General features: G+C 40.3%; 1 protein-coding gene across 7 annotated transcripts in view; it reads right to left on the reverse strand.

The window, feature by feature from the left end:
- Positions 1 to 27,644, reverse strand: part of TSGA13 (testis specific 13) — a 188,796-nt gene that overhangs the window by 107,672 nt on the left and 53,480 nt on the right. For 3 of the 7 annotated variants that reach the window (XM_061165817.1, XM_061165814.1, XM_061165813.1), the window contains one exon: positions 21,632 to 21,766. The exons of the other annotated variants lie outside the window; for them this stretch is intronic. The gene's annotated coding sequence lies outside the window, so the exon portion shown is untranslated. The remainder of the gene's footprint in view (positions 1 to 21,631; positions 21,767 to 27,644) is intronic. 7 annotated transcript variants of the gene reach the window in all.

Below are 27,644 nucleotides of genomic sequence, written 5' to 3' on the forward strand. Positions count from 1 at the left end.
TTTTGGTTGTGCTAGGGCTTCATTGCTGCATGCGGGCTCTCCCAGGTTGCAGGGTTGCTCTTCACTGTGGTGCACAGGCTTCTCATTGCAGTGGCTTCTCTTGCTGCAAAGCACAGGCTCCAGGCACACGGGCTTCAGTAGTTGCAGCATGCGGGCTCAGCAGTTGCGGCTCGGGGGCTCTAGAGCACAGGCTTAGTAGTTGTGGGGCATGGGCTTAATTGCTCTGGGGCATGTGGAATCTCCCCAGACCAGGGTTTGAACCTGTGTCTCCTGCATTGGCAGGAGTGAGGAAGAAATAGGTGAGGAAGATTAACCTGCCTCCCACCCCTATAGATTTCACTGAGCACCGGGTTTGAGCTCCCTGCAACATAACAGCAAATTCCTCCTGGCTATTTTCCATATGGTAATGTATGTGTTTCAATGCTACTTTCTCAGTTCATCCCACCCTCTTCTTCCCCTACTGTGTCCCCCAGTCTGTTCTCTATGTCTGCGTCTCCACTGTTGCCCTGCAAATAGGTTCAACAGTACCGTCTTTTTAGCTTTCATATATATGCATTAGTATGTGATAGTTGTTTTTCTCCTTCTGTATAAGAGGCTCTGGGTTCATCCATCTCATTAGAACTGACTCAAATGCATTCCTTTTTTATGACTGAGTAATATTCCATTGTATGTATGTACTGCAACTTTATCCATTCATCTGTTGATGGACATCTAGGTTGCTTCCATGTCCTAGCTATTGTAAATAGTGCCTTTCTCATCATGTAATGTCCTTCTTTGTCTCTTGTTATGGTCTTTGTTAAAATCTGCTGAACTCATTTATTAGTTCTGGGGTTTGCTTTTCTTTTTTAAGACTCCTTGGAATTTTCTACGTACATCATTATGTCATCTGCAAATAGGAACAGCTTTATTTCTTCCTTTCCAATCCATATCACTTTTTATTTCCTTTTCTCTCTTCATTGCACTGGCTAGGATTTCCAGTACTATGTTGAATGATACTGATAAGAGTGGACTTCTTGCCTTGTTCCCAACCTAAGTGAGAAAGCATTCAGTCTTCCACTGTTAAATGTGCCCTTTATCAAACTGAGGAAGCTTTCTTACAGTTTTTCACTATGGGTGGGTGTGGAGTTTTATCAAAAAATTTTTTTGTATCAATTGATATGATTATGTGAGTTTTATTCTTTACGCTGTTAATATGGTACATGCCTGCCTGCTAAGTCACTTCAGTTGTGTCTGACTTTGTGATCCCATGAACGGTAGCCTGCCAGGCTCCTCTGTCCATGGAATTCTCCAGGAAAGAATACTGGAGTGGGTTGCCATGCCCTCCTCCAGGGAATCTTCCTGACCTAGGGATCAAACCCATGTCTCTTATGTGTTCTGCATTGGCAAGCGAGTCTTTTACCACTAGCACCACCTGGGAAGTCCCATTAATATGGTGGAATACCTTGATTTTTAATTATTGAACCAAACTTGCATCCTTGGAATAAACCCTACATCATCATGATGTATGTCTTTTTACATATTATCGAATTCTATTTGCTGATATTTTGTTTTAAAATTTGCATCTACATTCATAAAGGATATGAATTTGTAGTTTTCTCCGTGTGTGTGTGCATGCATGTGCATACTATCTTTGGGCAATACTGGCCTCAAAATTAGAGTTGAGAACTATTTCCTCTTTTTATTTTCTGGAAGAGATTGCATACATGGTATTAACTCTTCTTTAAACAACTAGTAGAATTCTGTTTCAGGTTCACTGATTGTTTCCTCTGTCCTCTTCATTCTGCTATTACAACCATCTGTTGAGTTCTAAAAGTTAGGTTATTGTATTTTTCTGTCATAAACTGTTGTTTAATTCTTCTTTCTATATGTTTTCTGAATATATTTTTTTCATTTGCATTAACTGCTCATTGAAGCAGTTATATGATGGCTCAGTTGATTTTTGTGTTAGGTGTGAGTTAAGGATCTAGTTTTATCTCCTATATACAAATACCCAAATTTCCCTGCACTTTTAATTGAAAAGTATATCCTTTCTCTCTATTTTAGAGGTCCATCTTAGTCATCTATCAAGTATTCTTACATTCATGGTTCCACATCCCCATATTCAGATTCTCTATTCTGTTCCCTTGATCAACTTGCTTATTACCATATTATTACTTCCTTATTACCATAGTTATACCATAAATCTTCATGTCTTGTAGAGCCAGTTATCTTCCTTTGTTCTTCAAGATTGTTTTTGTGATTCTTGATTCTTTGCATTTCCATATAAATCTTGGAACCAGTTTGTCAAGTTATTTTTTAAAAGTTTTGAGATTGCATTGACTCTAGCCAATTTATTAAGACCTGATATCATCAAATCATCTTCTTATATATCAATCTTTATTTTTTATTCTTTTCTCACTTTTTACTGAAATAATTATAGATTCTTGGGAAGTTGCAAATATCATACAGGAGACCCAATATATATTCACCAAGCCTCCCCCCAAAGTAACATTGTACATAACTATAGTGAGAAAAACAAACATCCTATATTAATGTATATATGTGGAATCTGAAAAAAAAATTGGTATAGACGATTTTATTTACAAAGTAGAAATAAAGACACAGACTTAGAGAACAAATGTATGGATACCAAGGAGAAGAGGTGGGGGTGGGAGAATTAGGAAATTGGGTATACACTGTTAATATTATGTATAAAATAGATATCTAATGAGAACCTGCTTCATAGCACAGGGAACTCTCCTCAGTGCTCTGTGGTGATGTAGATGGGAGGGAAATCAAAAAAAGAGGGGATTTATGTATATTTATGGCTGATTCACTTTGCTGTACAGTAGAAACTAACAACATTGTAAAGCAGCTATACTCCAGTTAAAAAAAAAAAAAAGACCCATACCCCCAGGTAGGTGACCCATGAACAGGAGGATAATTGAAAAACAGGAACAACAACAAACAAGACATTGACATTGGTGCAATCCATAGAACTTATCCTGATCTCACCAGTTTTACATGCACTCAGTTGTGTATGCATTATTCGTTTTTGTTTACTCATTAAGTCGTGTCCGACTCTTTTGCAGTTTTCCAGGCAAGAATACTGGAGTGGGTTGCTATATCCTTCTCCAGGTGATCTTCCCAACTGGGGATCAAACCCACGTCTCCTGCATTGGCAGGCAAGTTCTTTACCACTGAGCCACCTGGGAAGCCCTGTGTATGTTTAGTTCTGTGTAATTGTATCACATGTAGATTTTCTAATTACCAGCACAATCAAGATACAGAACTGTTCCATTGCCTCAAAGATTCCTGGTGCTACTCTTTATGGTCACACCCATTCTTTGATTTTGTTGATGAAAATCTTAATTCCCTTCACTCAACAGTATGTCTTGGAGATCTACCCATGTTAGTACATGTACTTAATTCTGTTTAAATGCTGAATATAACTTTATAATTCAAATATACCTTAGTATTTAACCACCCTCCTACTGATAGACTTTTCAATTATTTTCATTTTGTCACTATTTTAGACTCCATTGCAGTGACTATGCTAATACTTGCCTCCAGGTGTTTATCTGGGATAGAAATGGAGTAGTGTAATGCCTGAGTTGTAGGATAAGCCCACCTTATAGTTCAATATGCAATGCCAAATTGTCCCTCCAGGCGGCTATCCCAGTTTGTCGTACCACCAGCAGGTAGGGAAGGCTCAGTACATTGAGAAGAGTGAATAGATGTTCAGGATGGAGAGAGATGGTGCGGTTTTAGGTAGGATTGTCAGGATGGTTCTTCCTGAGAAAATGGAATTTGAGCATAGACCTCAGGAGAAGAAGGTGTTATGTGGCTATCTGGGGGAGAACATTCCAGGCAGATGGAATAGCCAATGCAAAGGCTCTGAGGTGGCAGTGTGAATGTGCTGGCTTGTTCGGGGCACACTCAGGAGAAGAGGAGATGAGGTTGAATTGTAGCAAGAGATGGTACCGACTGTAAAGGGTATTGGAGGCTAGAGAAAGGCCAGAGTCACAAGGAGATCATGGCAAGGTTTTGAGCAGAAGAGTGATGTGATCTTTTTTTTTTCCATAAAATCAATTTTAGGTAGAATTTACATACACTAAAAGGCACTCATTTTGACTGTGAAGTTTGATGAGTTTTGGTCAAGCTCAATGGTTATGTAAGTTGCTCCCGTCCAAACACTGCGGATATGGCAACACTAGCATTTTGGCCTTGGCCCGTCTACTGCCAAAGGCCCTGCTTGTTTCTCTGTGCTCTCAGAGGGTAGGGGCCCCGCACTGGGGTCTCCTGTCCCAGTGAATCAGGAGGAAGTGGGCACTAGGTCGCAGGAAGCCCACCTTGGGGACAACAGTATGATGAGGCCTTGAGGGCTCGGGGTGCCTGGGCCTCCCCATCCTCACCACGTGTGCTCACCAGTGGGCAAAGCCCACTGCAAATCGGTTAATCAAGAGACATCAACTTGGTTTGGCTCTTACTCTTGTTCTCTAGGTAATTTTAGGGAGGAAAAAAGTCTGCTACTCTCTTATTTATTTATTTATTGGCCATGCCACATGGTATGTTGGATCTTAGTTCCTTGACCAGGGATCAAACCTGTGCCTCCCTGCCATGGAAGCATGGAGCCCTAATCACTGGACAACCAGGAATTCCCCTCTACTCTCTAAATTTAATTCCCTTTTTCTACTCTTTTTAAAAATAATTACAGAATAAATGTTTTTCCATTATATAAAACTCAGATATCATCACAATACAATAATAAACCTCTCTTATAATTTCTTCCCCTGAGATAACCATCCCTAAGTTTGACACACAGTCCTCTTTTATTCTCCTTATTTACTCATATGCTAATATCTATTAGGATGATTCATATATCTTTAGAAAAAATAAGGTCATGCATAGCACTGCAATTTCCGCTTCACTTTCAATGGCCTTTGGAACATTTCTATGTCAGTATCAGTTCAGTTCAGTTCAGTCACTAAGTCCTGTCTGACTCCTTGTGACCCCATGAATCTCAGCACGCCAGGCCTCCCTACCCATCACCAACTCCCAGAGTCTACCCAAACCCATGTCCATCGAGTCAGTGATGCCATCCAGCCATCTCATCCTCTGTCGTCCCCTTCTCCTCCTGCCCTTAATCTTTCCCAGCATCAGGGTCTCTTCCAATGAGTCAACTCTTTGCATGAGGTGGCCAAAGTATTGGAGTTTCAGCTTCAACATCAGTCCTTCCAATGAACACCCAGGACTGATCTCCTTTAGGACGGACTAGTTGGATCTCCTTGCAGTCCAAGGGACTGTCAAGAGTCTTCTCCAGCGCCACAGTTCAAAAGCATCCATTTTTTGGCGCTCAGTTTTCTTTATAGTCCAACTCTCACATCCATACATGACTACTGGAAAAACCACAGCCTTGACTAGATGGACCTTTGTTGGCAAAGTAATGTCTCTGCTTTTTAATATGCTATCTAGGTTGGTCATAACTTTCCTTCCAAAGAGTAAGCGTCTTTTAATTTCATGGCTGCAGTCACCATCTGCAGTGATTTTGGAGCCCAAAAAAATAAAGTCTGACACTGTTTCCACTGTCTCCCCATCTATTTCCCATGAGGTGATGGGACCAGATGCCATGATCTTAGTTTTCTGAATGTTGAGCTTTAAGCCAACTTTTTCACTCTCCTCCTTCACTTTCATCAAGAGACTTTTTAGTTCTTCTTCACTTTCTACCATACGGGTGGTGTCGTCTACATATCTGAGGTTATTGATATTTCTCCCAGCAATCTTGATTCCAGCTTGTGTTCCAGTCCAGCATTTCTCATGATGTACTCTGCATATAAGTTAAATAAGCAGGGTGACAATATACAGCCTTGATGTACTCCTTTTCCTATTTGGAACCAGTCTGTTGTTCCATGTCCAGTTCTAACTGTTGCTTCCTGACCTGCATACAGGTTTCTCAAGAGGCAGGTCAGGTGGTCTGGTGTTCTCATCTCTTTAAGAATTTCCCACAGTTTATTGTGATCCACACAGTCAAAGGCTTTGGCGTAGTCAATAAAGCAGAAACAGATGTTTTTCTGGAACTCTCTTGCTTTTTCTATGATCCAGCAGATGTTGGCAATTTGATGTCTCATTCTTCTGCCTTTTCTAAAACCAGCTTGAGCATCTGGAAGTTCACGGTTCACATATTGCTGAAGCCTGGCTTGGAGAATTTTGAGCATTACTTTACTAGCATGTGAGATGAGTGCAATTGTGTGGTAGTTCGAGCATTCTTTGGCGTTGCCTTTCTTTGGGATTGGAATGAAAACTGACCTTTTCCAGTCCTGTGGCCACTGCTGAGTTTTCCAAATTCGCTGGCATATTGAATGCAGCACTTTCACAGCATCATCCTTTAGGATTTGAAATAGCTCAACTGGGATTCCATCACCTCCACTAGCTTTGTTTGTAGTGATGCTTTCTATGGCCCACTTGACTTCACATTCCAGGATGTCTGGCTCTAGGTGAGTGATCACACCATCGTGATTATCTGGATCATGAAGATCTTTTTTGTACAGTCATACACAGTATATACAGATATAATTCTATTCTTATAAACAGATGCATACTGTAACACTGCGTGGCCTACCACTGATTTATCTGGTGGGCAATTTTATTCCTCTCCCTCATGCTTCACGAGGGAATTTCCGCTCCCAGGGTGTAACACTGTGAATGATTCCATCCCCCAGGTAGGAGTGACTGATCTTGCTGATGAGACTCAGAGTGATTTATCTCTCGTGGTGTAAGTAGCCTCACCCCTTCTGTGCTTTGGTCAGGGTGGCTGCCTTGGGAGATGCTTGCAGGTGACCTGCCTTGCAGGGGGCTCTGCTCCTTCAGGCAGGAGTCTGAAGTCCGAGGTGGGCTCTTGGAGAGCAGAGATGAGAAGACCCACCTGTGGCCTCATATTTCTGTCACACTCTCCAATGAAGCTCAGTATGGACTTTGAATTATGACTTTTCCTTAAAAAAGAAAAACAAACAACATTCTTTCTCAAGGAGGAGAGAGCAGTATTATTTTTTGTCCACCTCAAATCTCAACATTTCTGCATTCCCCACTAATGGACATTTATGCTGTTTTGTCACAGCAAATATTGCCCTTTCCACATTTTCTTTTTATACCTATGCTACTGGAGTTGACAACAACAGGAAAGACATCTTTTGAAAGAAGCTCTCATTAGAAGTCCTTGAATTGGGACTCAGGGTGAATATTGAGGAGAACTTTCATTATCAATGCCAGCTACGACAGGCTGGACTATAACAGTCTCCTGAGACACAGAGAAAACTGCATTCCAGGAAGGTTTATTCATTCATTCATTCATCATTAAGATCACACCTACTATGTGCCAGGCCCAGTTTTAGGCAGCAGGGTTAGAGAGATGGACAAGGCATGCAAAACCTCAGCTTTTGTGGAACCTGCAACACACAGAGAAGCAAGCAATAAACAAGGAAATGTCACGGTGATAATTTCTATGTGGTATCAAAAGAGGATGATGAATCTTAATACTTGTAACTTTTGAGAACCGTGGAGCAGTTATAAGAGTGTGCTTTCTGCTCTTAAAGTGTAAAAGCAGCTGTAGACTTTATTTCAGAAATATCTAGTTCTCGAGCCTATATTCCAGTAGTTGGTCTGTTGGTAAGTGACGGGTTTTCCACGGTGCTTCCTGTGCCATGGGTCATTCAGGAAAGGTGTCTCTGAATTTCAGCCACACAGGCCCTCAGTTCTCTTCCCATTATCCTGCACACATCTTTTCAAGGCACTTTAGGTTATATATGTATTTAAAATTCTGGATCTACATATAGAATTCGAAAGTGTACAGCAAAATGAATCAGTTATACATATATCTACTCTTTTTTTGTTGACGATCACACTTTTATTCACTGAATGTTCTTTCATGTTCTCTGATATCTCTTTTTTATGGGATGCTCTTTGTGTTTTATTAAATATATCCCCCCACTCTCTCCGAAATGCCACATGTGCTTTTCCAGTTCTAGACTGTTCATTGCTTCTTCTGGGGACTTCTTTCCTCTTAATTCTGGTCTTTTTCTTCTGTGTTGCAGATGTTCCTCCAAGTTGGTGATCCTTGCCTGGTATTCCACTTTGTCCTGAAATTTTCCGGGCCAGTAGTTCCCACGTAAAAGTTAAAACTCGTCACATCTTTGCGCCAAGTCACTTCAGTCGTGTCCCACTCTGTGACCCTATGGACTGTAGCCTGCCAGGCTCCTCTGTCCATGGGATTGTCCAGTCAAGAACTGGAATGGGTTATCATGCCCTCCTTCAGAGAATCTTCACGACCCAGGGACTGAACCCGCATCCCTTATGTCTCCTGCATTGGCAGGCGGGTTCTTTATCTCTGGCGCCTCCTGGGAAGCCTTTCAGTCTTCACTGATAGTCAAAACTGTTTGTATGGGTTTTTCCCCTTAAAGCTCACTGTTCTTTCATTACTGAAGGTGAGGTGTGGAGTACCTTTTTGGAATCCTCTCACCAAAGGAGGGCCTTCTTTTGCTCTTGTAAATGACCCCCAGATGATACACTCATCTGCACGTTCAAGTACAGTCTGGATTCTGCAGAAGCTGGCAAAGTGGGTGAGGAGCGGCTCCCTGCCCACTCCTGGTCAGCAGTTAAAAGCTCTGTGTGAGTCCGCCTGCCAGAGCGAGTTGCCCTGCAGCAGCACATATCCAGACCCTGTCATCCTGGTCACTTAATTTCTGGCTGCTCTGGGAGTTCTTGAAAAATACACCTGGCTCATTAGCATCCTGGGTAGTAGTTCCCTCTGCTTCACATAACCATTTCATTAGGAGCCTGGCAGGATGATTTTTATAAGCTAAAGAGGTATGTATAAGCCCAAATCTCCAAAGAGGGACTGTCCTTTCTGGGAACAGGAATTGTGGCATGTTGAGAGTGTGTGATCTGTCTTTATGGTGAAGGGAGGAAATTGCTCCAAAGCATATCTTCTAGAGACAAAGATGTAGAGAACAAACATGTGGATACCAAGGGGGAAGGGGTGGGAGAGGAATTGGGAGATTGGGATTGATGTATATACACTGTAGGTGCTAAGCACAAAATATATAGCTAATGAGAACCTACCATCTAGCACAGGGAACTCGACTCAGTGCTCTGTGGTGACGTAGATGGAAAGGAAATCCAAAAAAGAGGGGATACATGTCGGTGTATGAGGTCTAGTGTCTGACTCAGATGGTAAAGACTCTGCCTGCAATGCAGGAAGCCTGGGCTCGATCCCTGGATCAGACAGATGGCCTGGAGAAGGGAATGGCTACCACTGCAGTGTGGAGAATTCCATGGACAGAGGAACCTGGGGGACTACAGTCCATGGGGTCACAAAGAGCCCGCATGACTGGGTGACCAACAGCTGACTTCACTTTGCTCTACAGCAGAAGCTAACAACACTGTAAAGAAGCTATACTCCAATAAAGATTTTTAGAAAGTTAATAAATGCCTAATAAACATCTAAAAATATTTAATTTGTCTAATAATAAAATACATGTCAAGCCCCCAAATAAACAAAGAAGCACATCCTATACCTTTATATTCTCATCTTGCTTATAGTCAAGAATTATACTCTTGGTAGAGCTTGACTTGGGGGGAAGAAAGATTAAGAAAAAAGAGTAAATAAGAGCCCTGAGTATGAGACACTGGCACAGTCACACCAGCAATTTATACTTGGCTAATTGGTATTTCTTTATCCTGGATAATTCTAAATGATAATTCCCTTTCCCTAGATTATAAATTCAGGCAAATCTGCCTTTATCTGAAAAGCTTAGGAGGCACAAACCTTCAATTATTCTGTAACTAAATGCATCACTTAAAATAAAAATGTAGATGAACTAGTAATCCTCGTTTCAGCTTTAAAACACAAAAAGGTCTTAAATGATTAAGAATCCTTATCCAGCAAGTGAGACTGGATGGATGCCAAGGTTTGAGATCTAAGAAGAGTGCAGGTGAGTAACCTTCCAGGTTTTTATTATATGAATCTCCTTATTGGAGTAAAAAGATAAAGAAAATTCCAAATCGTGGTACTAACACTTGGAAAACCAGTGAAAGTGTAAGTGAGTGTGTCTGTTTTATAATTATTGTGTTGCTCTATAGCTATTCTGAAAGGGCTTTAACGCATTTACGAGAATCTGATATATTAGACATTGAAAAGTTTACTTTGCAATCAACATTTAAATGTCCGGGGAACTCTTTTTATATATTTATTTGTTTTTTATTTCTTGTTAAATGCATGAATCCTTCGAGAAATTTTTAATGTTGACAACATACTACACTATATTTTGCAAGATAATAAAATGGATATTAGATAAAGCACTGCCTAAGAAAGTGCATCCCTCCCTTCCCCTACCTCTGCATATTCTGCTTGGAAAGCTTTCTCTGATTGCACCAAACCACTGACATTATTGTGCTATGAGAAAAGGAGAGAATTCTACAGAGGGAGGGCAAGAACTGAATCAAGAGTGATACATTTTGTATCATTATAAAATCCTTTCCATGGCTATGTTTCTCTCTGCTCCACCTTAAACTCATGATTCAACCCTATTTTTCAGACGGCAATTTCTTCACTATGTTTAGAACTCTACTTCAGAAAGCTGATTAGATAATGTCCTGTGTGTTTGCTAAGTCGCCTGAGTCATGACCCACTGTTTGTGATCCTGTGGACTGTAACCTGCGAAGCTCATCTGTCCCTGAAATTCTCCAGGCAAGAATACTGGAGTGGGGTGCCATTCCCTTCTACAGGGGATCTTGCTGACCCAGGGAGTCTCTTACATCTCCTACAATGGAAGGCGGGTTCTTTACCACTGGTGCCACCTGGGAAGCTCTAGATAGTGTTTCAAAACAACTTTTTTTCCCCCCGCAATTATTTTTATTAGTTGGAGGTTAATTATTTTACAATATTGTAGTGGTTTTTGCCATACATTGACATGAATCAGCCATGGATTTACATGTGTTCCCCATCCTGATCCCCCCTCCCACCTCCCTCCCCATCCCATCCCTCTGGGTCATCCCAGTGCACCAGCCCGGAGCACTTGTCTCATGCATCCAGCCTGGACTGGCGATCTGTTTCACACTTGATGTTTCAATGCTGTTCTCTCAGATCATCCCACCCTCGCCTTCTCCCATAGAGTCCAAAAGTCTGTTCTATACCTCTGTGTCTCTTTTTCTGTCTTGCATATAGGGTTATCATTACCATCTTTCTAAATTCCATATATATGCGTTAGTATACTGTATTGGTGTTTATCTTTCTGGCTTACTTCACTCTGTATAATGGGCTCCAGTTTCATCCATCTCATTAGAACTGATTCAAATGTATTCTTTTTAATGGCTGAGTAATATTCCATTGTGTATATGTACCACAGTTTTCTTATCCATTCATCTGCTGATGGGCATCTAGGTTGCTTCCATGTCCTGGCTATTATAAACAGTGCTGCGATGAACACTGGGGTGCACGTGTCTCTTTCAGATCTGGTTTGCTCGGTGTGTATGCCCAGAAGTGGGATTGCTGGGTCATATGGCAGTTCTATTTCCAGTTTTTAAAGAAATCTCCACACTGTTTTCCATAGTGGCTGTACTAGTTTGCATTCCCACCAACAGTGTAAGAGGGTTCCCTTTTCTCCACACCCTCTCCAGCATTTATTGCTTGTAGACTTTTGGATAGCAGCCATTCTGACTGGTGTGTAATGGTACCTCATTGAGGTTTTGATTTGCATGTCTCTGATGAGTGATGTTGAGCATCTTTTCATGTGTTTGTTAGCCATCTGTATGTCTTCTTTGGAGAAATGTCTGTTTAGATCTTTGGCCCATTTTTTGATTGGGTCATTTATTTTTCTGGAATTGAGCTGCAGGAGTTGCTTGTATATTTTTGAGATTAATCCTTTGTCTGTTTCTTCATTTGCTATTATTTTCTCCCATTCTGAAGGCTGTCTTTTCACCTTGCTTATAGTTTCCTTTGTAGTGCAAAAGCTTTTAAGTTTCATTAGGTCCCATTTGTTTATTTTTGCTTTTATTTCCAATATTCTGGGAGGTGGGTCCTAGAGGATCTTGCTGTGATTTATGTCGGAGAGTGTTTTGCCTATGTTCTTCTCTAGGAGTTTTATAGTTTCTGGTCTTACATTTAGATCTTTAATCCATCCAGAACACCTTTTATATTCATGTTAGGCATGCTGCAGTCCATGGGATTGCAAAGAGTCGGACACAACTTAGCGAGTGAACTGAACTGAGGCCATTACCAAACAACAGTAAGAAAATTACTTTTAATTATCGTGTTGCCCTTTTATAGCATCTCTCTTCACAAAATAAAACCAAACCAAACAACAAAAACCTCAAACTATTCTAAAAAGAAAATTTTAAAACCATTGAATTTCTGCAGTTTTTGAGTAATTGAATTCTATTTTGATTTTTTTTAATTTATATATGTTTTGTCTGTGTGGCTTGTGGAGTCCTAGTTCCACAATCAGTGATCAAACCTGGGCCCTTGGCAGTGAGAGCTTGGAGAATTAACCACTGGACTGCCAGGGAAGGCCCGCCGTTCTATTTTGAACTCAGAAAGATCCTATGTACTCAAACTAAATTAAAATTTAGATGCAAGGAGACAGATGGATTTTCATATGAACAATAATAATGAGGATGATGAAAATGTTTGGATGCTCGCTTTGTGCAAGCTGTATTTTGGGTCTTATATGAGCCTCACTGGGAGGCTCCTCAATGGAGCCTCACTGGCACCATTGTGTTTCCCATTTTGCAGATGAGGAAACTAACTTGCAGAGAAAGTGGGCTGTTGCTCATATCTACCCATACAGACCTTCTCTTGGTCAAGTGTACAGAAAGAAATTTATTCTTTAAACTTCTAAATGCCTGCTATGTGAGTCTGGAAAAAACAGAGCAGTATTGGGGTTACACACACATAAGAAAGTACAAATAAGAATAGAAGCTTCATCATTATCAGGGTGTGCCATCCTATCCTTGACAGTACATTCTAATGGCATAAAGAAATGTCACCAAAGGGTTAAAGAGCTGGCTTAGCTGATTTTTCTATTTCAGGCACAATTTTATTTAGGTAATGATGGCCTTCATAGCCTGAGATAGAAAGCATTTGGCATTCTGCCCAGAACTTGCCAAGGGTTCGAGTATTAGGGAAAAAATTTATGGTTTAGGTTAATTTGGGATCTTGGCTGGTGGCCACAGCGTATATAGCTTCTGAGCTGAGAGTGGGGGAGGGGTGAGCTGAACTTCATCTCCTGCCTTTAGTAAAAGGAGTGTGTGAGGAGAAGAGAAAAGGATGATAGTAAGCAAAGAAAACAAAAATACTATTAGTGAAATGAGCAAGATCAGGACCTCAGTCACCAGGTGCCTGGAGAGGCCCAGGCACGCTACAAGCGACGCTGGAATCAGGAAATAGGAGAAGGTTGGTGAGAAGGAGCCTGTGCCTGAGTGCCGGAGAGGGGTGCTTGCTCAGGGCAGAAGTGCTCAGAGCTGGCGCAGCCCTGCTGCTGGGCAGACTGGAGGGGAGCCAGTATCCTGGAGGAGACCTGCTCTCACCGGGCTGGAGAGTTTAAAGGCCTAGAGCAGGGTGACCTGAAGGCCCAGACGGAGGCATCTCCCCTACCACAACGCAAACACCAACTGGTGTATGAGGTGGGGACGCCCAGTGTCGTCACCCCAAACAAAGACTTTAATATGGAATAAATGATTTCAAATGTGAATTGCGTTTTTTGTTTGTCTGCCGCTCGGTTGTGTCCAACTCTTTGCGACCCCATGGACTGCAGCACTCCAGGCTTCCCTGTCCTTTGCTGTCTCCAGGAGCTTGCTCAAACTCACGTCCATCGAGTCGGTGATGCCACCCAGTCATCTTGTCCTCTGTCGTCCCCGTCTCCTCCTGCCTTCAATCTTTCCCAGTATGGGTGCTCAGTCGCTCAGTCATGTTCAACTCTTTGCAACCCCGTGGACTGTAGCCCGCCAGGCTCCTCTGTCCATGGGATTCTCCAGGCAAGAATACTGGAGTTGGTTGCCACACCCTTCTCCAGGGGATCTTCCCAACCCAGGGATTAAACCCACGTCTCTTATGTCTCCTGCATTGGCAGGCGGGTTCTTTACCACTAGCACCACCTGGAAAGCTGTCAAGATCTTTTCTAATGAGTCGGCTCTTTGCATCAGGTGACCAAAATATTGCAGCTTCACCTTCAGCATCAGTCCATCCAATGAATATTCAGGACTGATCTCCTTTAGGATGGACTGGTTGGATCTCCTTGCAGTCCAAGGGACTCTCAGGAGTCTTCTCCAACACCACAGTTCAAAAGCATCAATTCTTCAGTGCTCAGCTTTCTTTATAGTCCAATTCTCACATCCATACGTGACTACTGGAAAAACCATAACTTTGACTAGATGGACCTTTGTTGGCAAAGTCCAACAAAGCTTTTTAATATGCTGTCTATAGGTTGGTCATAACTTTTCTTGCAAGGAGCAAGGGTCTTTTAATTTCATGGCCGTAGTCACCATGTGCAGTGATTTTGGAGCCCAATAAAATAGTCTGTCATTGTTCCCATTGTCTCCCCATCTATTTGCCATGAAGTGATGTAACTGGAGGCCACTATCTTCATTTTTTTATTATTGAGTTTTAAGATCTTCGTTTTTTGAATGTTGAGTTTTAAGCAAGCTTTTTCACTCTCTTCTTTCACCTCCATCAAGATGCTCTTTAGTTCCTCTTCACTTTCTGCCATTAATGTGGTATCATCTGTGAATCTGAAGTTATTGATATTTCTCCCTACAATCTAGATTCCAGCTTGTGCTTCATCCAGTCTGGCATTTCACATGACGCACTCTGCTTATAAATTAAATAAGCAGGATGACAATATACAACCTTGATATACTCCTTTCCCAATTTGGAACCAGTCCGTTGTTTCATGTTCAGTTCTAACTGTTGCATCTTGACCTGCGTATAGGTTTTGCAAGAGGCAGGTAAGGTGGTCTAGTATTCCCATCTGTTGAAGAATTTTCTACAGTTTGTTGTGATCCACACAGTCAAAGATTTTAATCAATAAAGAAGATGTTTTCCTGGAACTCTCTTGCTTTTCCTATGACCCAATGGATGTTGGCAATTTGATCTCTGGTTCCTCTGCCTTTTCTACATCCAGCTTGAACATCTGGAAGTTCTCAGTTCACATACTGTTGAAACCTGGCTTGGAGAATTTTGAGAATTACTTTGCTAGCATGTGAAATGAGTGCAACTGTGTGGTAGTTTGAACATTCTTTGGCTTTGCCCTTCTTTAGGATTGGAATGAAAACTGACCTTTTCTGGTCCTGTAGCCACTTCTGAGTTTTCCAAATTTGCTGGCATGTTGAGTGCAGTACTTTTAACAGATCACATAGGCAGAAAAAGAAATGCAAAAAGGCAAAATGGTTGTCTGAAGAGGCCTTACAAATAGCTATGAAAAGAAGAGAAGCGAAAGGCAAAGGAGAAAAGGAGAGATATTCTGTTTGAATGCAGAGTTCCAAAGAACAGCAAGGAGAGATAAGAAAGCCTTCCTCAGTGGTCAGTGCAAAGAAATAGAGGGAAAAAATAGAATGGGAAAGACTAGAGATCTCTTCAAGAGAATTAGAGATACCAAGGGTACTTTTCATGCAAAGATCAGCACCATAAAGGACAGAAATGGTATGGACCTAACAGAAGCAGAAGATATTAAGAAGAGGTGGCAAGAATATACAGAAGAACTATACAAAAAAGATCTTCATGACCCAGATAACCACAATGGTGTGATCGCTCACCTAGAGCCAGACATCCTGAAATGTGAAGTCAAGTGGGCCTTAGGAAGCATCACTTCGAACAAAGCTAGTGGAGGGGATGGAATTCCAGTTGAGCTATTTCAAATCCGAAAAGATGATGCTGTGAAAGTGCTGCACTCAATATGCCAGCAAATTTGGAAAACTCAGCAGTGGCCACAGGACTGGAAAAGGTTCAGTTTTCATTCCAATCCCAAAGAAAGACAATGCCAAAGAATGCACATACTACTGCACAATTGCACTCATCTCACTTGCTAGCAAAGTAATGCTCAAAATTCTCCAAGCCAGGCTTCAACAGTACATGAACCGTGAACTCCCAGATGTTTAAGCTGGATTTAGAAAAGGCAGAGGAACCAGAGATCAAATTGCCAACATCTGCTGGATCATAGAAAAAGCAAGAGAGTTCCAGAAAAACATCTATTTCTGCTTTATTGACTATGCCAAAGCCTTTGACTGTGTGGCTCATAACAAACTGTGGAAAATTCTTAAAGAGATGGGAATACCAGACCACCTGACCTGCCTCCTGAGAAATCTGTATGCAGGTCAGGAAGCAACAGTTAGAACTGGACATGGAACAACAGACTGGTTCCAAATCTGGAAAGGAGTACGTCAAAGCTGTATATTGTCACCCTGCTTATTTAACTTACATGCAGAGTACATCATGAGAAATGATGGACTGGATGAAGCACAAGCTGGATTCAAGATTTCCAGGAGAAATATCAATAACCTCAGATATGCAGATGACACCACATTTATGGCAGAAAGAGAAGAAGAACTAAAGAGCCTGCTGATGAAAGTGAAAGAGGAAAGTGAAAAAGTTGGCTTAAAACTCAACATTCATGTACGAGTCAATGAATAAATAAGTACATCGATGAATGAATGGAGGAAGAAGGAAGGAAGGAAAAGGAAAGAAGAAAGGAAGGGAGCCCTTATTTGTACTTTGTGTCAATTTCTATGGAATCCCCATAGACATTCCCATCGTGCCTGGTTTTGAACTATCAGTATGAAGTCACTGCACAGAGTTGATAAGACATGCAAAGTGGCTCTCTTGGGCGAGTACAAGCCAGCCACAGCCTGCCACTTGGTCTGCCCTACTCTCAGGAATCTAGTTGGTCTTCATCCATAAAGTAGAGACAACTGCAATAAGGTGACTCTGTGTCCCTCCCCCTGCACTAATGACAGGTTCACCACAGGATACAAAATTGGAGCTTGATATGCTTTAGAACTTCGAGTGTTAATCAAAACTTTCATAATGTTGCTAAATTCTTTGGTGGTTTTATATCAAATAAAACCCTCTGGTCGGGTTTCAGATGTGTCTGAAAATTACTTGTAAAGTTATTAGGATAACAAAATATAATTTAAGTATAATTTTGCTACTAAAACATGTTAATTAAAACATACTAATGTCCTTTGAGTAGTTCGTATGGAATACCAACAATGTTTTAAAGCTATTTAACTTCACAGATTGTTTCAATGACATTTTCTGGATCAAAAGTTCTGAAAATCCATGATAACTCTGGTTTTTAATTGGGGGAGAGTTGCTTATATCTTTAGAATTAATGCAATGTTGAGACAGTAAATATTTGTTTAAAGATCTTACAGAAATTGGACATTAAAGTTATCTGTCATAAAAGAAATAATGTACCAATTCCCATAATCAGAGTTAAATGAGAGTCAAAGCCTCAAAGTCCTAATCGGTCTCTCTTTTATTACTCTCTGTTACCTCACTGCATCTATTTATTCTCCTCCTTCTCAGCTTTGCACCACAATCTGAGAGTTGGACCCTGTGATTGCATCATTAAGCTCCCTGGCATTGGCTTGAGTTTGGCAAATGGGAGGCGAAAGATTGGAGGGCGGGAGGGGATTAGTCCAGATATTTCTTCTTCCTTCCTTCCTTGCTCTGGATCCACATCTTGGGCAGCAGGCGGGTCCTTCCATGCAAACACTTCCCACTGGGTGAACTTCTTCCCCAGTGACACCATTTCCTTCCTTTGTCTCTTCCTTTCAAGGGAGTCTAGTGGCTGCACACCGTTGGCCAGCCTCTGGGTTCCTGGCTCTCCTTCATTTGTTCCCGAAACCCTGCCTCCCACCCCATGCCCCCAGTCTGAAATCTCCCCGTCACTCAGGTCTGTTTATTTGAACCATCTGCAGTGAATTCTGCTTTCTGCCGAGTTCCTGCCCTGAGACGTTCACATTGTGCTCTTTCGTTTGTCATTTCCATTAATTGTGAATGTCCTTCTAAGAGCAGTGTGTTTGTGTTCTTTACCTTTTGATGAGATTTATTTAAAGCCTTGTACAGTATGAGCCGCAGCCAGTCAGACCAGATGCTCACTTGTGTGTTGTTCTGGTACCTTCTGGGTGAATAGTAACCTTTTTTTTTTTTTTCTTTTTAGTACAATAAAACCTAATTCCAAGATCTTGGGGTTGAAAGGAGATAAATAAAAAAAAAATAATAACTGATGAGGTCTAAAATAAAATGCATTAGCTGATTCTGCAGCCAAGGCAATGGCCTTCAGTTTTGATTCTGTTATTTCCTTTGTTTGAAGTGGGTTTTTTTTTTTTTTAATTGAAACTGAATTTTCCTCTGCTCTCTTTTTGAGATGTGGCAAATTTATAAATCCAAGCCCCAGAATTAGAAAAAAAAAATCATAAAGCAATAGTACCTAAACTTTAGTGAATGTCAGGGTCTAGAGAATTTGTTAGGACAAGGACTACTGGGCCCCATTCCCAGAATTTCTGATTCAGTATGTGGCATAGTAAGAAATATATTTGATCTTTTTTCCCTGGTTCCTGGAACAGAGCTCCTACAACCTTTAGAGTTTTTTGAGCAATAGGAGTGGCTTGTTCGTAAGGAGGCCCTTTTGAGTGCATCAGTAGTTTATGTGAGTTGGGTGATGGGATGGAGCTGATGGGGCTGATTATCAGAGAGACCAAGCAGCAACTAAATGCTGGAGCTTTCGGCCCGATCCACTGACCTCTGGGAATGGGTGGGGAGCTGGAGATGAAGCTGCGTCAGAACTCTTGAGCAAGAAGATTTGATGATCCTCGGGACTGGCGAACCACCCAACTCCATGGGACAGAATCTCTGCCTAGGGATCCTCTCAGACCTCACCTATGTACCTCTTCATCTGGGTGTTCATCTGCATCCTCTAAAGTAATCTGGTAAATGCAAGAAGATGTTTTCCTGGGCTTTGTGAACCATCCCAGCAAATTATCAAACCCAAGGAGGAGGTTGTAGGAACTCAGATTTAGAGCCGGTTTGGTCAGAAGCACAGGTGATGACCTGGACTTGTATCTGGTGTCTGAAGTGGGAGCCGTCTTATGGGACTGAGCCCTTCAGCTGTGGAGTCTGACACTATCTCTAGGTAGATGGTGTCAGAGTTGAGTTAAATTTAGAAGACACACAATCTGTGTCCCTTAGATCCGGAGGATTGTTTGGGGTGCTGGGGAATACCCCACAAGTAGGTGTAAGGTGGGACCTGAGGACCAACACTGCTAATGTGTTTCCAGATGTTGTTGATGTTGCTTGGTCCAGGGACACACTTTGTGAATCCCTGCAGTAAATAAACTGGATCACAGAACAGACGGTTGTCTGGTGGCCCTCCAGATTATTCTCCATGTTACAGTTTATATTGGTGCTCTGTGTTGCTTGTGAGAGAAGGGGAGATAATAAATCAGCTAAATTTTTTTTGTTTTCCCCTAAGTATTAAGTATTTTTCTCAAGATTTTTATCTCTCATGCATTATTTTATGTTCACAGTGTAAAGAACCCTCGGAAGACAGTTGTCTTGGGTCCTTTCCTAAACTCCTAATGGGTTTTATTTCAGTTTCCCAAAGTAGTGACTGTATATATTTTCCAGTTATATAGATGTAACTTATTATAAAAGAGTTAATTCATTTGCTGTTACAAAGACATATTTGAATGATTTTAATTCCTTATTGGAAATGGTCTGTTTCCACTGTCATGGAGAATGGGTCAGGCACGTAAATCAAATAAATACATTTTAGTGCTTAACGACTTTTGTACTTCCTTACTAGCCTCAAAGTGCAGGAGGAACTAAGAAAAGACACAGTATTTCAAAGAAAATAGTGGCTATGCTGTTGTAACACTAGTTGGACTTATGTCAAAGCAGGATACGCATAAATCTAGAGAATTTCTAGATTTCATAAATTTCTTTTTATGAGAAAAGAATAAACCATACCAAAATAACTGGGTTTAACCTGGCATTATAGTTATTGTTGAATATATTAGGAGACTTCAGATAGAAAACTGAAGCAAAGGAAAAGCTCATAAATTTTAACGAAATCGTAAACGCTTTAGGAGTTTTCATGCTCAAAGTCAGCTCACAGCTGGAGGATACTAGGAAGGTAACCAGGTTCTTAACATGACTCATGGCAACCTGACTCCCATCCTGGAAGATGGATTAAGTTGCTACATCTGGGGCCATGGCCCAGCCTACATGAATTAGGACACACTTCTTAGTGGTATTCCAATCTGACTGCCCAGAACTAGATTTATTTGAGTTCCTTTAAAAATATTGCTTTAAACATTCTGACATGAAGCATAGCAATATTTTCTTTAGATTTGTCTCTTAAGGCAAAGGAAACAAAAGCAAAAATAAATAAATGCAACCAAATTAAACTTAAAAAGCTTTTGCACAGCAAAGGAAACCACGGACAAGACAAACAGGCAGCCTACTGAGTGTGAGAAAATGTTTGCAGATGATACGATATTGATATTAATATGATAACGGGGTAATATCCAAAATATATAAACAGCTCACACAGCTTGATAGCAAAATGATAAATAACCCCCCAAAAATGGGAAGACCTGAAAAGACATTTTTCCAAAGGAGACATACAAATGGCCAACAGGCCCATGGAAAGATGCTCAAATTGCTAATCGTCAGAGAAATGCAAATCAAAACCACAAAGAGGTATCACCTCACACCTGTCAGAATGGCTGTCATCAAGAAGACCACAAATAAATATAGGCAAGGATGTGGAGAAAAGGGAACCCTCTCACATTGTTAGTAAAGTGGTGTAGCCATTATGGAAAATGGGTCTGAAGATTTGTAAAACAACTAAAAATAGAACTACCACATGATCCAGCAGTTCCATTCCTTGGATATATTAATATATATCCGACTCAATCACCGACTCAATGGACATGAGTTTGAGCAAGCTCCAGGAGTTGGTGATGGACAGGGAGGCCTGGCGTGCTGCAGACCATGGGGTCACAAAGAGTCGGACACGACTGAGCGACTGAGCAGCAACAATACAAGGCTATATTATACAGCGCAGGGCGTACTGTCAATATTTTATAATAACTTGAAGTATAATCTATAAAAATTTTGAATTACCATGTTGTATACTTGGGCTTCCCTGGTGCTCAGATGGTAAAGAATCTGCAATGCAGGAGACCCGGGTTCAATCATTGGGTGGGGAAGATCCCTGGAGGAGGAAATGGCAACCCACTCCAATATTCTTGCCTGAAGAATTCCATGGACAGAGGAGCCTGGCGGGCTACAGTCCATGGGGTATCAGAGTCGGACATGACTAAGTGAGCAACACACACACACTTGAAACTAATGTAATATTATAAAGCAACTATACCGCAATACACACACACACACACATATATACACACACATATATATTGCTTTAAATTGTCACCCTCTTCTGAATGACACATGACTGTCCTTGGCAGATGGAAAGGCAGTCCTCCTGCCTTTGAAGCCTCATATTATAAGCACAGTAGTGGCATGCAGGTAAGGCAGGTAGAAGCAACTTTGACACTAACATTATTCCAGGGAAGGGCTTCCCTAGTAGCTCACCTGGTAAAGAATCTGCCTGCAATGCAAGAGACCCTGGTTTGATTCCTGGGTCGGGAAGATCCCCTGGAAAATGGATAGGCTTCCCACTCCCGTATTCTTGGGCTTCCGTGGTGACTCAGCTGGTAAAGAATCCACCTGCAATGCAGGAGACCTGGGTTTGATCTCTGGGTTGGGAAGGCCCCCTGGAGAAGGGAATGGTTGCCCACTCCAGTATTCTGGCCTGGAGGATTCCATGGACTGTATAGCCCATGGGGTCGCAAAGAGTCGGACATGTCTGAGTGACTTTCACACACACACTTATTCCAGGGAAGGTAACTAAGGCACTTTTAACTGGAGGCAGTACTCTCTCAGATTCCTTCCTCTACAACTTGACTTGAGATAATGAGCTTTTCTCCTTATCTTTTTTTTTTTTTTTCATTTATTTTTATTAGTTGGAGGCCAACCATTTCACAACATTGCAGTGGGTTTTGTCATACATTGACATGAATCAGCCATGGAGTTAACATGTATTCCCCATCCCGATCCCCCCTCCCACCTCCCTCTCCACCCGATTCCTCTGGGTCTTCCCAGTGCACCAGGCCCAGGCACTTGTCTCATGCATCCCACCTGGGCTGGTGATCTGTTTCACTATAGATAATGTTCATGCTGTTCTCTCGAAACATCCCACCCTCGCCTTCTCCCACAGAGTCCAAAAGTCTGTTCTGTACATCTGTGTCTCTTTTTCTGTTTTGCATATAGGGTTATCATTACCATCTTTCTAAATTCCATATATATGTGTTAGTATGCTGTAATGTTCTTTATCTTTCTGGCTTACTTCACTCTGTATAATGGGCTCCAGTTTCATCCATCTCATTAGAACTGATTCAAATGAATTCTTTTTAACGGCTGAGTAATATTCCATGGTGTATATGTACCACAGCTTCCTTATCCATTCATCTGCTGATGGGCATCTAGGTTGCTTCCATGTCCTGGCTATTATAAACAGTGCTGCGATGAACATTGGGGTGCACGTGTCTCTTTCAGATCTGGTTTCCTCAGTGTGTATGCCCAGAAGTGGGATTGCTGGGTCATATGGCAGTTCTAGTTCCAGTTTGTTAAGAAATCTCCACACTATTCTCCATAGTGACTGTACTAGTTTGCATTCCCACCAACAATGTATCTCCTTATCTTTTAAGAGCCCTCATGCTTTCGATGCAGCCACTGTGCTCAGTTGGTCCTATGTATCTCATATCTACCCCAGTTCTCCTCCTTGATGTGATTATTAGCTAGTTCCTTTCTATGCATACAAAAGCATCTGCTCATATGTTTAAAATAAACTCACTCTGGTGATGTGAGCTTCCCCTGCTGAGCAAAACACATAAATATGTGTCTGCAGGGAAAAATAAATGCTTCTTGCTGTAAATGGAACAAAAGATGGAAAATGATGTGGAAATTTCACTGCTGCCTTGTACTCTGTTTATATTCAGGCAAGGCAAGTTTTATGAAATACATAAAGCCAGATTCAAGGTTGAGTTGGCATGATCTGAATGCAGGCACTTTATTGCTGTCTAGTCTATATCACCAAGCCCTGATACCTGGAAACATTTACATGAAGTTTTTGACCTTTAAAGTATGCTAGTATTGGACTGCTGATGTCAATATTAAAAAAAAAAAAATCAGCTTATGCATGAAACATGTCTTTGGAATTTTCTTAAAGAATTCTGCAGCTCTTTTACATCAATTTTAAATAATATATATCTATAAATCTGAGGATCTGGTTTCTCTTACAATCAGTGCCAGGCTAACTTCAACAATGCCTCAGTTCTGTGGTCAAATGCCTCTTCATTACACATTTCAGATGGCGCTATTAAGACAAAGAGATCCCTTTTGAAAGAGTCTACATGGGTCTGTGTGATGGAAGAACTTACTGTGATATCTATTGGAACTATTTAGAACTTTTTTTTTTCTTTTAAGTCATATATCAATACTTTTTGTATTGGGTTGGCCAAAAAGTTTGAGTTTTTCTGTAACTACGGGAAAATTCAAACTTTTTGGCCAACCCAGTAACTAGTATTGGTAGATTCTGGTAAGCATGCTTGCTTCGTTTGAGTATTGGATGTGAAAGAAGCTCATTGAAGTGGTACATTATAAAGTGCCATTTATATATACATATATATATATATATATATATAGAGAGAGAGAGAGATGAAGACAGAGCTCTATGTATCTATACTATATGAGACATTTATTATGAGGAATTGGCTCACTCAATAATGGAGGCTGAGATGTCCCAAAATCTACCAAATACAAGCCAGAGGTCCAGGAGAGCTGATGATGTAATTACAGTCTGAGCGAGAATCAGGAGAGCTAATGGTGAAACTCCCATCCAAGGGCAGAAGGAGACCAGTGTCCCAATTCAGCAGGCAGGGAGGACAAAAAAGGGGTGAGTTCTTCCTTTTTCTGTCTTTTGTCCTATTTGGGCTTTTAATGGATTGAATGATATCCACCCACACTGGGGAAGGTAATCTACTTTACGGAGCCCACCAATTTAAATGCTAATTTCAGCTGGAAACCCCCTCACAGACAGACCCAGAAATGTTTAATCTGGGCAGTTCATGGCACAGTCAAGCTGACACATAAAATGAACCACCATACTGTCCTTCAGAACTGAAAATGAAAGTGCTTCTCAGATAAACAGAACCTGGGGGAATTGATATTATACCTGACTTTTAGAGAAGTCCTTCCAACTGAAAAGAAATGATGCCAGACTGAAATTCAAATCCAAAGGAAGGATTGAAGACTATAAACAGTGATAAATTTGTGGGTAAATACAAATGTTTACATTTTTCTTTTTTTCTCTTAAGACACACAAGATTGTTTTAAAAAAGTAACACTGTGTTTTGGGGTGTATAACATATATAAGTTGTAATAGCACATTTGTATGCTATATCTATGTTTTATAAACTACCTATAGATACATAAAATATATATATATTAAAAATAAGTATATAAACAGCATCTATAGATAAACAGATGTAAGGAAGGAGAAGGAAATGGAGCTATAGTATAGCAAAGTTTCTGTGTTTTACTAGAATAACATAAATATTAACCTGAAGTAGATTGTGATCATTTAAATTTATTATATGTAATCCCTATAGAAACTACTAAGAAGATAATTCAAAATGTATAGTTAAATCAGCAGAACAATTTAAATGAGACAATAAAATTTTTGTTTAACATAAAAGAAGACAATGAGGAACAGAGTAACAAAAAAGATTTAGACATGCAGAAAACAAATAGAAAAATACCAAGTGTAAATCTAACCACATCAATAATTACATTAAATGTGAATGAACTAAATACTTCTGTCAAAAGGCAGATACTGGGGACTTCCCTGGTAGTTCCGTGGTAAAGACTGTGTGCTTCCATTTAAGGGAGAATGGGTTCAATCCTTGATCAGGGAACTAAGAATCCATATGTGGTACGCTACCCACCCCCCAAAGGCACATGTTGTCAGAATTGATAAAAAAAAAAAGCAAGATATAACTATGTTCTGACTACAAAATCAGACTTCATATTCAATGATTAAAATGGATTGAAAGAAAGTGATGGAGAAATATATAACAGGAATTGTAAGAAAGCCGGAATGGCTACCTTAATATCACACAACATGATGTTAAAACTCAAAATATTGCTAGAAACCAAAAAAGACATTTCATAATGATCAAAAGGGCCAATACATCAGGAGGACATAGCAATTTTAAAAGTATATATATATATATATATATATATATATATGAAAGTGAAAGTGAAGTTGCTCAGTTGTGTCCAACTCTTTGCGACCCCGTGGATTGTAGCCCATAGAATTTTCCAGGCAAGAGTACTAGAGTGGGTTGCCATTTCCTTCTCCAGGGGATCTTCCTAACCCAGGGATCAGACCCGGATCTCTCGCATTGCAGGCAGAGGCTTTACCTCTGAGCCACCAGGGAAGCCCTATATATATATGAGAGGGCCCCAAAATACTGAGGCAGAAATTGATAGAATTAAAAGAAGTGCATGGTTTAACAGTTATAAATGGAACTTCATTACTCACCTCTCAGTTAATTGATAGAACAACTAGACATAAAATGACCAAGGATACGGAAGACATGAACAACACTATTAAACAGCTTAACCTAACATTTTATAGAACACTCCAGTCCACCCCACACGAGCAAAGATTCCAGATTCTTTAAAGCACACATGGAATATTCTCCAGCACAGATTATATGCCAGTCATAAGACAAATCTCAGTAAATTAAAAAAGATTTAAATCATTCAAAGTATACCTGACTACAATAGCACTAAGTTGTAAATCAACAGAAAGGAATGGGGGAAGTCTCCAAATCTTTGGAAATTAAAGAACATACTTCTAAATAATTCATATATCAAAGAAGAACTCACAATGGGACTTGTAAAATATTTTGAACATAATGAAGGTGAAAACATAACATCAAAATTTAAGGGATGCTCATAAAGTAGAAATTGGTAACTTTAAACATCATGTTAAAAAGAAAGGTCTCAGATCAATAATCTAAGTTACCATTTTAGTGAACTGGAAAAGGAAAAGTAAAGCTAACCTGAAGCAAGCTAAGGAAGAATATAATAATTATATGAGTGGAGATCAGTGAAATAGAAAACAGAAAAAAATAGGAAAAAATCAGTAGATGCAAAAATTGGTTCTTTGAAAAGCTCAGTGAAATTGATAAACTTTACCTAGACTAAGAGAGAAAAAAAGACAAAGATTACCAAACTTACAAAAATTCAAAAAACATAGTTAAAATTAAAAAAACAAGGATCATTGATGACAACCCTACAAAAGTAACAAGGATTATAAATGGATGTTCTGAACCACTCTGTCAATACCAATAGTTAGATAACATAAATGAAATGGTAAATTTCTAGGAGGACACAAACTAAAATTAACTAAAAGATAAATAGAAAGGCTGAATAGACCTATAACAAAGATATAAATTTGTGATTAAAAATCTTCCTTCCAAAAAAATATAGGCTTCCCTGGTGGCTCAGATGGTAAAGAATCTGCCTGCAATGCAGGAGACCTGGGTTTGATCCCCGGGTCGGGAAGGTCCCCTGGAGAAGGGAATGGCTACCCACTCCAGTGTTCTTGCCTGAGAACTCCATGGACAGAGGAGTCTGGAGGGCTATAGTCCATGGGGTGGCAAAGAGTTGGATATGACTGAGCGACTACCACCACACACACACACACACACACACACACACACACACACACAGATGACTTCACTGGTAGACTATCAAATATCTGAAGAAGAAATAAAGTCAATCTCACATGAACTCTTTCAGCAAACAGAGGAGGAGGAAACATTTTCCAAAATGTTCTGAGTCTAGTTTTACCCTAATAACAAAGTCAAGACAAAGACATGTAAGAAAACTACAGAACAATATCCTTAATTAACACAGACATAAAAATCCTTAACAAAGTATTACCAAACCAAATCCAACAACTTATAAAAAGAAATACACCATGACCAGGTATGATTTATTCCAGGAATGCAAGTTTGATCTAACATTCAAAAATCAACTTAGGTAATAACATACCATACTAACAAAGGACAAAACCCACATAATCATGTTAACAGAAACAGAAAAAGCATTTGACAATAGACAAAAACTGTTTATGATTAAACACTCAACAAAGCAGGAATAGAAGGAAACCTCCTAAGCCTTATAAAACAGGCATCTACAAAAAAAAAAACTACAACTAGCATTATTCTTAATGATGCTTTCTTTCCTAATATTAGGGATAAGGTGAGAATGTCTGCTCTTACCACCCCTATTCAACATTGTACTGAAGAAATGTAGTAAGGCTAGAAAAATACATTAAAGGCATAGAGGCTGAAAGGAAGAAGTTAGTTTTTATTTCCAGATGACAGTCCTATATGGAGGAAATCTTAAAGGGTCAACAAAAAATTTCACTAGAACTAGTGAGTCTAGCATTGTTTTCAGAATACAAGAT

This window comes from Dama dama, chromosome 18 (genome assembly GCF_033118175.1).
Source record: "Dama dama isolate Ldn47 chromosome 18, ASM3311817v1, whole genome shotgun sequence".
In the NCBI taxonomy this organism is placed as follows: Eukaryota; Metazoa; Chordata; class Mammalia; order Artiodactyla; family Cervidae; genus Dama; species Dama dama.